This window comes from Cydia splendana, chromosome 18 (assembly GCF_910591565.1).
Source record: "Cydia splendana chromosome 18, ilCydSple1.2, whole genome shotgun sequence".
NCBI lineage: Eukaryota > Metazoa > Arthropoda > Insecta > Lepidoptera > Tortricidae > Cydia > Cydia splendana.
In genome coordinates this window covers 15743693-15756230 of record NC_085977.1, presented here as the reverse complement: position 1 = coordinate 15756230, position 12538 = coordinate 15743693, and the positions used below count along the sequence as shown (strand labels likewise).

The 12538-nt window shown below is 37.7% G+C and overlaps 1 protein-coding gene and 1 long non-coding RNA gene across 3 annotated transcripts in view; one reads left to right on the top strand and one right to left on the bottom strand.

The window, feature by feature from the left end:
- LOC134799089 (neural cell adhesion molecule 2-like) overlaps positions 1–12538 on the top strand; it is a 460169-nt gene that overhangs the window by 98418 nt on the left and 349213 nt on the right. The window lies entirely within an intron of this gene.
- Positions 1–12538, bottom strand: part of LOC134799167 (uncharacterized) — a 514174-nt gene that overhangs the window by 359614 nt on the left and 142022 nt on the right. The gene's annotated exons all lie outside the window — the stretch shown is intronic.

The window sequence follows — 12538 nt, the reverse complement described above, 5'->3', positions numbered from 1 at the left end:
ACGGCCACTTCCCCGATGGGCTACTTCCTTTAAGGACCACTTACAAACAACATTCCCCGAAAGGCCACTTCCCCAAACGGCCTTTTCCCCTTATGGCTACTTCCCCAAACGGCCTTTTCCTCTTTTGGCCACTTCCCCAAACGGCCTTTTCCTCGTATGGCTAATTCCTCAAACGGGAACTTCTCTATATGACAACCTTCCTCGTAAAGGCATCCTTGAATAGAATTTCAATTTTCATAAAAATAAACAAATTATCATTTTTCTGTCTCACAAATATTATCGAGCAAATGAAATTGAATACAACTGGATTCAAACTTACCCAGTTATAATTGTGTATGGTGGCACGAGGCTAATATAAAAAAAAACAAGTTGACTTGAGAATCCTTATTTGGAAAGAGAAAAAAAAAGTTCTCAACTGATGTTTTCTTTATGTAACTGGATATATTCCTGTTTATTATATTTTCATCATATTGTTCTTATTGTCCAAGTCTTATTAATATCCCAAGATTATATCTCTTACATGACAACATCCGAAATATATCATATTATCCCCGTACATGCCTTGTTCTATAATATAATGACCTAACTCAAAAAGTGTGTCTTCGATTTTCAACCATAAAATGTCAGGTACAAGGTTAAAAATAGAATACCGGCTTATAACCGGATCGGCCGTGAAATTTGTAAATAAGATCGATCTAAGCACTCGGTCGAGGATTACCTTAAATCCCTTGGAAAAGGTCCATTTTTCATTCAATTACAGTTTTGCCGACAAGCGGTTATATTTCCCGAAGGCATTTTTCATTGCGAATATTATACATTTTCAAAATTAAATTTCGCGAAAGAAGAAGCCATTATATTTTATTGTATAGCCTTAAAATTTATAGTTTTTGAGTCATAATTTTTGTATGTGGGTAGATTTTGCACATTGTATTTTTGTTAAAGGTAAATTTATATTTTTCCTTAGTCACCCGTTGACCACAAACGTTGTAAAGGGTGTGAAACATAAAATATATATTAATTATACGCGATATTATCCGTTTTATTTCAACAAAAGACTTTCTAAAAATAGTTTTTAAACAAAACAGCTAAACAAATAGGAATGGCTTAAGAACGATAGGTATAGTGTCTAAAACTGTGTAAACACATAATACATAATATTAAAGCAACCAAGTGAGGTATACAAAGAATCATGCAAGCTGTATAAATATTAAATAGGTAGAGAATGCCATTTGGCATTAACTCCGACATTTGTACATTGTTGTAGGTATATATTTTGAGCAATAAAGTTTAAACAAATATTTTTTTCTTAGCCCGTTATAGTGCCCCACTGCTGGGCAAAGGCCTCTCCCCTTGATCTCCACAACTCCCGTAGTTGTGCTTTTTCCGGCCAGTTACTGAATGAAGGCGTTTATGTCGTCCCGCCATCTCCGTCTGGGCCTGCCACGTCCGCGCTTCTTTTGCGGTATCCACTATACTAGCCCACCTATCCGGATGCATGCGGCAAACGTGACCCCGTCCAGTCCCACTTTAGCCTGGTGGTCTAAAAAAGGTGGTGGTAAAATAAATAAATCTTGCATTAATGTCAATATCCAAAGAGGAAAATGGGCATGGTGATATAGTCGTCTCGTCCATTTTCATCTCAACATAGCGAAGCCAAGTTATACCAAAAATCATGCAAGCTGTATAAATATTAAATCCTGAATAGCAAACTCCGAGCATGCGATGTCCAACTTCTGTACAATATTTACACTATGGGTCGCATTGATTTCCCCAAAGTACGGCTTCGCTTAAACTTAGATTGAGGCTACGTACGCCTGGTTTTATTACCATGCTAGCTTCGCCCGCGAATTCGGCCGTACTTGTTTAATCAAGAGGAGGCGTAAAGAAATAAATTAGAAAGAAATGAACTTGGCTCTACAGAGGTTATAGCGTCGCGAGGGTTTTTACCTTTTATCAATTACTCTGAAAATATGCTTCTGTTAAAAAAAATCATCAGATCCCTCGGATATATCACAAGCTATTTTCTACTAACATTTTTCTGTCCGACTCTATCCTCCTACGTACCTTATTGCACATAAGCCTTATCGTAACTGAGTTGCAGAATTCAAAATGGCGGTATTACAACGTCCCGCCCGCAGGAAATTACATTTTGGAAGTTACGTATCAACACCCCGGGGATGAGGATGGATAAAAATACAAAATTTTGCGTATCCACTCATGTTGAATGTAATATTAATAAATATGGCCGAAGCGGGATTTATGGCTCGTCAGAAATGATTAATTTGGTAGTTTTTTACATAACTACCTACCTACAATCGATGTGAATCATTGCAACTAGGGAACAAATGAAATTATTTTCATTAAATATTTTGATATTTATTTATGCCAATTAAAAAGTGACAAAGACCGGAATCGAATCCGAATTGAAGACGCCGCCACGGATCGACGCGCGGTTCGATTCCGGATACGACCAATGGAGGGTTTGGTCACTTTTTACATCATAATTGTAATATCCTTACAACATTTAATATCAAAGAATTAAAATTAATGAAAAGAAAGGATATATCTATTAAAATATCCCTATACTAGATTAGTTAGGTATCATAAAATGTTTAAATTATATTGTCTCCGTCCAAACTTGGCGTAAATTAATATTTTCATTCGAATGAGCAATTTATTTTAATTTAGCGGCAAGCCGTAATAATGGAGATCAGAATTACGAGACAGTTTTCGTCTGTTTGCCCAACAAAGTGATCTTCGAGGTCATTATCTTTTTAATTATGATCGAGAGACTGCTATTTTTATTACCAAGCTTGCTTATTAAATTAAGCGTTATTTTTGGGCAGCAGGGTCAGTTTGGGTAAGTGAAACATACTTAATTTATTTTTCACCACAGCCGCTCAAGCATAATTTTGCTGCTTCCGCATTTTGCTCAGTGTGATCGTTTTTAGTCTTATTTATTAGGTATATCAAATTTCAACTGTATTTTTTACATAAATCATTATGTTGCGTTGGCAGCCTCGAAAAGCTTTTTGTGGCCGGAAAAGTGGATGGGGAAAAAGGCCTGGACGTGGACGCAGTCCAATACGTTGGTCCGACCAGATCCGCATCGCTCTTGACCCACAGTTCACATGGCTCTCCACACCGCCAATGACAGAACCAGATGGAGAGAGATCGTGAGAAAGAAGGTGATTCAAAAGGGAGGTCACGACCCTCAATACTGAGGATTACGACGCAAGGAGGAATTATTTTCATTTTTACTAAAATAATTGTCCAAACCACAAAATGTATTGTTTGATGTCGAGTACTATCATACTCGTATCTCCGACCGAAAACCACTTTAGTAAAAGCGAAGCGAGCGCGCACTTGCATCCGTTTTTAGGCTAAATAAAAAAGAGTCCATATTTCAACATGGATCCATATTCCAAAATTGTTTTTTTTTCAGTGTGAATTTAATTGAAATGTTTGAATAATCGAACTCATACTAACATGAATTTAATGGAAATGCTTGCCTAACCGAACTCATACCAAATTTTGTGTACGCCCATATTAACATACACATGGTCACATAAATTTGCATCAATACCGAAATAATAGTATTGAATGTGAGACCAATACCGGAAATTGGGTTACCGACATGCCGCATTTTCGAATGGCGAAATAATTGGTGAGCTGCTCGCGTATTGATTGACGCGTTTTGAGTAGTGAAAACCGCACTGTTTTATACAAATGTAATAATTATAAACGATTAAAATTCTACTTTCGGGATCGAAATAATTGTTCGTGATCAATTGTTATAAGTATAGGGCTCGTCACTTATTAGTACAGTCAGCAGCAGAAGTTGCTAAGCGGGCGAGGTGTTCAAAATGATCTTAACTCTTGACGCGACTTGAGAGAATACGAGCGCGTCAAGGTATTTTGAACACCTCGCCCGCTTAGTAACTTTTGCTGCTGACTGTATAGGTAACAATAAATGATTACTTCATTTTCTTAGGGCCACCACACACTAGCGTCTCCCGAGCGTCGGCGTCTAGTCAACTCTATGGCTGCTGCTCGACGCAACGTTGGCGCAACTGCGCAACGACGCCATTTTCAACAGCGCTGAATAGACGCCGACGCTTAAAAGACGCTAGTGTGGGCTGGATGTATTACAAAATGATACCACCAACTAATAGTCTAAAAGCCCCCAACTATCGGCTCGATTCGGAAAATGAATTAGATTTCTACTAGACTTCAACAAGTTACGATACGGATAATTTAAAGATATTTGTAAGATAGATATGTCAAATTTGACGTTTCCGCGATTCTGGAGGTCCTCTTGAACGATTTCGACAAGTTATGACTTTTAGATATCCAAGTCACAACTAGTCGATATCTAATGTAGATCTAGTTGATCTCTAAATCGTCTCAAGATCTTGTGATTATCTCGAAATCCGAATAGGCCTGTATGTTCCAAAATTAACTTGGATGTCGTCGTTTAGATGGGACTTTTGATTGTAGTTTATGGCTAAATATTTTCTTAAATGGAATAAAAAACGTAGACAAAACCAAAAAATTGGTATTTATAGTACAAACAGCAACAGTCCTAACTGTACACCTTATTACAAACGGCATAAGGTCCACCGATGTACAGTTAAGGCGATAGTACTGGAGTATAGTGGGTGGTTTTACTTAAATTTAAATTTTACTTTATAATACTTAATAAGGCGGAATAACAAAGTGAATAAGGGGAGAAAGAGAGGAAAAAAAAGGGACAACCCATCTTCTTCTTACAATAAATCCATAGTTTTGAGAGATAATCTTCACACGACCCTGGTCTCGGAGTTACATCCGTTGGACGTTAAAACTCCTATAGACGCAAGCGTGTGTAGGCTAGGGTAGCCACTAATAACCATCAGGTGGGTCACAAGTATGCTTGGTTATCTATATTTTTAAACATGGACAAGAACGGGCATACACCTTTCCCGGTAGGTAGCTAATTTTAACAAACGTTACCTTTTTCTAAGTATAAATTAATATCAAAGTTATCTTAAATTAATAAGGCGAACCCAACGGCCGGGTGGATAATTTACCCTCCACTTCAAAGACGGCCATCTTGATTTTCACCGTATTATTTTTTTAGGAATTATTTCCGTTTCATTAATTCACTTTGCAAAATTTACGCGCGAAGGCATTTGGGTTGGAATACATAATGACAGAAGGAATGTCTGTTGTCTTCGGATCAAACCAAAATGGCGATTTGGTAATGATTTTTTAGGGTTCCGTACCCTAAGGGTAAAAACGGGAGCCTATAGATACTAAGACTCCACTGTCCGTCCGTCTATCTGTCCTTCTGTCTGTCACCAGGCTGTATCTTATGAACCGCGATAGCTAGACAGTTGAAATTTTCACAGGTGATGTAACTATTTCTGTAACAACAAATACTAGAAAGTACGGAACCCTCGATGGGCGAGTCCGACTCGCACTTGTCCGGTTTTAGTATTTAAGATTTTTTTATTATTGACCGAAGCGAAGCGAAGGTCTAAGTTTTGACTCGGGCATTTTGCTTTCGTATGTCCGGATGTTCTCCTCTACAGGTCGCAATTCTTAACCGATTCTCGTGAAATTTTGTGACCGAATTTTATGACTAAATAAATTTTTTTTGTCAATCCGGTTTTTGGAAATTTTTAAAAATGGCGGAGTCGTGATACCTGGCGCCTAAACAAATAGTCGTATCGATATCATAAGACTTTTTTCTTTTTGAAACATGTTTACAGAGTTAATAGCAAAAAATGCAGAAAAAAATTATCGCTGGTTTAGGCGGTATTTAGATATTTAATTTTAACTAATTTTAATTTGAGAAGGAGTAGCTAAATTTCGTCAACCCATCTAAGATCTATTTGGCTCAGTTTGTAAACGTTCGCTTTTTATTGTTTGCACAGAGGGTCTGGGTTCGATCCCCAGTAATTGTATGCTGGGATATTATAACTTTTTGTATTTTTTTACACATAAATTTCGTATTGTTTTTCTTTAATTTACTATACACCGTGTTTTTATTGAATTCCGTTAACTTCGGGGTATAGTTAAGTACGTTTATAAGAACTAAATGGCATAGTTAATTTAAAAAAAAAAAATTTTTTTTTGTTTTCTTTTTTGTTTTTTTTTTTGTTTAAAAAGTAATTAAATGTAGCATATAGCGTTGTTGTAACACGGGCATTACATTTAACTCAACCAAACAATTGAAATCTGTGACATATCAATGTCATTTCGTACATCAATCGACCGAGATTGTACTTAAGTTTAGTAGCACATGTATGAACTCATTCTAAACACTAATCAATATGTAAGCCGGCCCTAAGGCAAGTGTACACGCTTGTAGAGGCCTTATAGTAAAAAAATAAATTATGGATTATCTCCGAAATGGACTTAATTAGAACATCGGTGTCTTTGAGAAAGTTACTTGATTTAAGCTCAGGAATGCACCCTTGAAATTAACGAAAATCAAAAAAAAACACGGTGTATTTAAAGCTCTTAGCACCATGTTATTTCAAGCTCTGCTCGCGAGGTCTACAGCTCACAGAGCCACTAGTTGTATATATGTTAGTTTGTAAGGTATGTATATATGGGCCTTAGTTGCCTAAAAATGAATGCTTTGATTGATTGATTAAACAGACTGCCGTATTCGAACTTCAAGATATTCACAAGAGACGACACGTACTAGATCCATTCTAGATACGTTATAGTTTAGATATCAACTAGTTCTCTTTTGCAGCGCAATTCGGGCAACCAATGTCACTTTTACGTTAGATAGAGTAGGTAAGATATCTATTAGATGTGAATTGGATCTCTAAGTCATATCCTGTGGAAATCGTTCAACAGTATCTCCAGAATCGCGCAAATGTCAAATTTGACAGGTTAGATCTTAAACATATCGTTATCGTATCTAAGTGATCTCTAAAAGATGTCTAATAGATGTGTATTACAAAATCCGAATCGGGCCCAGAGGTTCACTCGCGGATTAAAACATGAAGTAACTGCACTGTACAAAGCTTTAACAGGATAGTATTCTCTTTGTATCTACCGACAATGGCACCATCGCCCACACTGTTAACTGTACAATCTGTACATCGGTGGACCTTATGCCTTTTGCAATAATGTCCACCGATGTACAGTTAGGAGTGTTGGTGTTTGTACTAGAAGCCAATAACCAAGTAACAAAATAACGACTAGAACTCGTACATACCGAAAAACAATCCAACAAGCGGATTAATAAAAGCCCTTGTAGCCAACATGCGGCGTTAACATGCAATATCTTATCTTTCAACTGTGCTGTTACAAAACGAACTTTAGAACAATCAGAATAAGGTTCATTTTAAAACAGTCAAAAGTAGAGGCTGGAAAAAAATGGCTCCTGTTTTAGAATCGGGCGATTCCAATTTTGAAAGTTAGCTGCGCCTTCGTGTTCTGTCTGGACGTTCCGGCTTATTGCACTGGGTATTTACAATGTTGTTGTTTTACTGGTCCAGATGGTTATATTAGTTATTTATGCCTTTTGAACAATCGAGTGCAAAACGTTCTCTAAACGGACTTTCCTTTAACAGGATAATAGTTAACGACTTGGGTGCCTAAACTACAGTCGTATACTTTATTATAAAGTTTTTAAGAAGTACCTAATAACTTAGACATGCCCAGGCTCCAATTTCACCACGGTGACAGGTGCGACAATTGTAAAACATCACTGTTGCTGACGTAACAGGCATCCATGGGCTACGGTTACCGCTTACCATCGGGCGGGCCGTATTCCTGTTTGCCACCATCATTGTTTTATTAAAAAAAACTTTATAATATCGGAAAAAAACAGATATTTCTTTTGCGAAGTTTCTGACAATTGTCAAGATTTAGAAGAATTGTAGGTAATTCTTGACAGGTAATGAGTTATTTGTCGGAATTTCGTGACAATTGTAGTGTTTCTTGTGACAATTGTCATAAACTAAGCAAGAGAAATATCTGTTTTTTTTCGATATAATAAGGTTTTTTTAAATAAAACAATGATGGTGGCAAACAGGAATACGGCCTGCCCGATAGTATGCGGTAACCGTAGCCCATGGATGCCTGTGACGTCAGCAACAGTGATGTTTTACAATTGTCGCACCTGTCACCGTGGTGAAATTGGAGCCAGATGGTTATATCAGTTTTTTATGCCTTTTGAACAATCGAGTCCAAAACGTTCTCTAAACGGACTTTCCTTTAACAGAATAATAGTTAACGACTTGGGTGCCTAAACTACAGTCGTATACTTTATTCTATTTTGACTTTCATCAAGCTTTTAAGAAGTAACTTAGACATGCCCAGGCGGTCGCGATTCTCAGCAATGAGGGAACGAGAAAGAAGAAGTTTTGCGGATGAAAGCTTCTTAAATAGCGACCAGAAAGTACAGCACAGAAAAAACCCTAACAAAGTAGACTAAATTTAAAAGTGGAAAAATTACTGTCTTGGGTGAGACTTGAACTCACGGCCTCTGGATCGATTGGTGGCTCAGATGGCAGAGCGCTGGGGTATCGATCCAGAGGCCGTGAGTTCAAGTCTCACCCAAGACAGTAATTTTTCCACTTTTAAATTTATTCTAAGCTTAATAGCATCGTTCGGAGACGTTTCTGCTTGTTAAAAAAAAAGTAGACTAAGTATCTGATCAAAATCGCAGGAAAGATAAGAATTTATATTTCATACACAGTATGTGCCGAATTATTCACGCTTTAAAAAGGGATTTTCCAGTTAAAATTTGTTGCACAAGGTTGCTTTGACCTAGTTTGGCGATCGAATTTGGGCCGGCTAAAAATTGTTTTAGCCATGGAGCAAGCGTAGCAATATAATTATTTATTATTATTATTTTGTAGTTTCATAGGGCCTTAATAAATAATAATTAATATTTTTGAGGGTGGATCAGCTTTTACGCTGGGATTAAAAAAATATTAGCTTCATAACGGTCAATATTTCTACCAACATCGAACTACGTGGAAACGACATATGAATTTCTTCAAAATTTTCCATTTCGAGATTACACTTCGAATATATCTTTAATCCCGTATGTTCCCGAACATTCCAGAATCAATTCGCATAATTCCGGTATCAAACAGCCAACGGACGCGAATTTCCAAATTTCAATTTTCGAACGTGTAGGGTGCCGCGGTGTTGTATGAACGGCGGTTCGTGCTCGAGTTCCAATTTCGAAATTTGCCAAACGTTATCTTGGGTTTCGTATTTTCGTTGGCAACTGGTGACTTGGCAAATTGTGACGCATTTCACTTACTAGTTGGTTGGATGTGACGTTGTTATCGGCGTGTAACCGGTTGGATAGGACAGCTTGCTGGTTTGAAATTCAACGTTTAAATTCTCGGAATTAGTTGACGTCTCGTCAATTCATTTGGTTTATGTTTTTAATACATATTTTGTTGGTTCGTTATACTCAAAATTTTAACAGGATAAATATTTATATGATTTTTGAATCTTAAAGACAAACTATCAGACGTAAAAAAGTTTATGTATTCCATGGTATAATAATATACTCCGCCTGGTACTCTATTCCCGTCTTTTCTAGGTCACCAAACTGACACAAGCCTACGTCATCATGCGACAGCGCTATATGATAATATGCGATAGCGCTATATAATAGCGGCCATGTTATTGTGACGTAGGCCTGTGTCACTCTGGGAATAGAAGACCATGTTTTATTAGACCATGATGTATTCGATATTTAATACATTACGTTGGTTAAGTCGTGCGTCTTTTTAAGTCGCGGACACCAAAGGGCCTACCGCAAACACCGAAGTTCGCAAATTGCGGGCAACTTTCTCTGTCACTCTAATTTACGCCTTAATTGGAGTAAAGGAGAAAGAGGCCCTTATTTTGCGAACTTCGGTGTGGCAAGAAGCGTCTAACTAAAGGTCTTAAATTATATGAAAAGTAACATTCTGTTCACTGCCTTAAAATATATCCCTTGCTTTGAAAATGTTCGCGTATAGCAGGAAGAAGCATGTCGAAGAAATACTGTTAGAACTGTCAGGGACATAAACTTTCTTGATTTACGCAGTTAAACTGGAACTGTTCTTTCTTCGGCGCAAGTTACTCTTTCTTATCGTCTCTGTTACTTATATTTATGTTTATGACTGCAATATGTACAAAACTTGAGAGCTCTTGTAATCTTTATTTCAAAATTGTATAACTCTAAAAACTGTTTAACTCAAGACTTTAATTAGATATAAAAATAACTGATTAGACTAAGATATTATAACTGATACTAAAGTTGAACCTAGAAACAAAAATTAATAGTAATGTATGTAATAACAGATAGACATACATAGTTTTCCTCTCTTAAGTTAACTTGCATGACATACAATGTACATCTGCGGGCTCAGCACGGTTCCATTTTTATCGACTATCACTATGCGCGTCCCTTTCGCACTTACATACTTGTTAGAACGTGACAGGTATGGTGACAAGGGATAAAAACGCGACCGTGCTAAGCCGCCTGGCCTCCCGCGATACAGGCCTAGCCTAGTGCGGGGACTCCTGGAATCTCTGAATGTCAAGTTGGTTATGCACAACTCTTACCAGAAACTCGTATTGTTACCACTGTAATCTTTCTGTGCAATAAAAATATTTTTTACTTTACTTTACTTTACTTTACTTACTTAAATAAAATATAACCTTGATGAAACTACATAAAACTATAAGGGAAAGATTAATCTTCTTCCTTCCTCGCGTTATCCCGGCATTTTTGCCACGGCTCATGGGAGCCTGGGGTCCGCTTGACAACTAATCCCATGATTTGACGTAGGCACTAGTTTTTACGAAAGCGACTGCCATCTGACCTTCCAACCCAGAGGGGAAACTAGGCCTTATTGGGAATTAGTCCGGTTTCCTCACGATGTTTTCCTTCACCGAAAAGCGACTGGCAAATATCAAATGATATTTCGTACATAAGTTCCGAAAAACTCATTGGTACGAGCCGGGGTTTGAACCCGCGACCTCCGGATTGAAAGTCGCACGCTCTTACCGCTAGGCCACCAGCGCTTCATAAGGGAAAGATTAATATATTAACTTTAGTATACTTACTAAAACTACAACAATTTATGAATAACAACAACACAACAAACTGTCCTGCAGTTTGGCAGAAGAAAAAACTGTACAAATTGGGTTTATTTCGTCTGAATAATTTTTTTTTTAAACTGGCTCCAACTTTGTTTGAATAAACGTCAGTTTTATCACTGACATATCCGATTGATTTCGTATCTTTAGCAAAATTTTGACGTATCTTAAAGTTCTAATCAGGCAGTATGGCTGCTGCCCGACGGAACGTTGGCGCAACTGCGCAGCGACGCCATTTTGCATAGCGCTGACTAGACACCGACGCTCGGGACACGCTAGTGTGGGGTGCCCTTAAATTTCAGCCAGGACAACTATTTGAGCCACGAAAAAAACTCACGACCACATTACGCTTGTTTTTAAAATAACTTGTCCAGTAGCAAAAAGTGGGAAAAAAACATATCATTGTCTCGCTGTCATAACCGAGCACTTAATGAATCATTCCAGAGTTCAGCGTTAATAGTCAATAAATTATAGTCGTTAACAACCAGGTCTGAAAGGTGTGGGCTTTAGTGTTCTAGTGAATTATTGGGATTATTAAATGTATCGTTTTTAGGGTATCACTCCCACTTTTATAGGTTATTAGCGTTGACATTTGTATGATTCTTGTTTGATCTTCAGACTTATTCTCGTATTCTGTTTGTAATAACAGGTTAGGAATTTGATCTGGATTTATAGATAATACATATTACGATCTGCCAGTGTCAAAAGTGACTATAGTGAGACGACACTATACCTACTCTTTTCTATCTTTAGGTATTGAAATAAAAGTAAACAAACTATTTGAAAATTTTCGGGTAGTTATAACATTTATTGGTTAACCAACCAAATACTAAAGCGCTTAGATCTGTCACTGAACGACCTGACTTTAACCTACATTATTTGATCATGTTATGTTTTCATCTACTCTCAACTAGCTTAAGGACCCATTTGAGGGTAAATTGTGTTTACTTCTATTTAAATACCTAAAGATACAGACAATGCTTGTCTACGGGTGATTGTGCACTACAATGAATTTTACTGTCCGGCAGTCTGAGTTTTCATGGTCCGATATGGCATGAAAACAACGGATGATTGGCTTGTGCACTTGTCCGTCTTTTTACTCGCAAGTGCGGCGCAGTGGCATGAAAGAAACGGATGATTGGCTTGTGCACTTGTCCGTCTTTTTACTCGCAGGTGCGGCGTAGTAGCATGAAACACACACCCCCCCCTAGCCCGCCCCCGCCCGGCCAAGTCATGAATGATACTAATTCCAGACGCAGTGCACAAGCATAAACACGTTTTTCATAGCTGTCATCTCGGACCGGAAAAAAACTGTCCGGAATGGCGAAAAGTGAAATGTCGGACGGTAAAATTACGTCTAGTGCACAAGCTACTATATACATTTAATGGCGTGCCATATCGGACCGTAAAAACT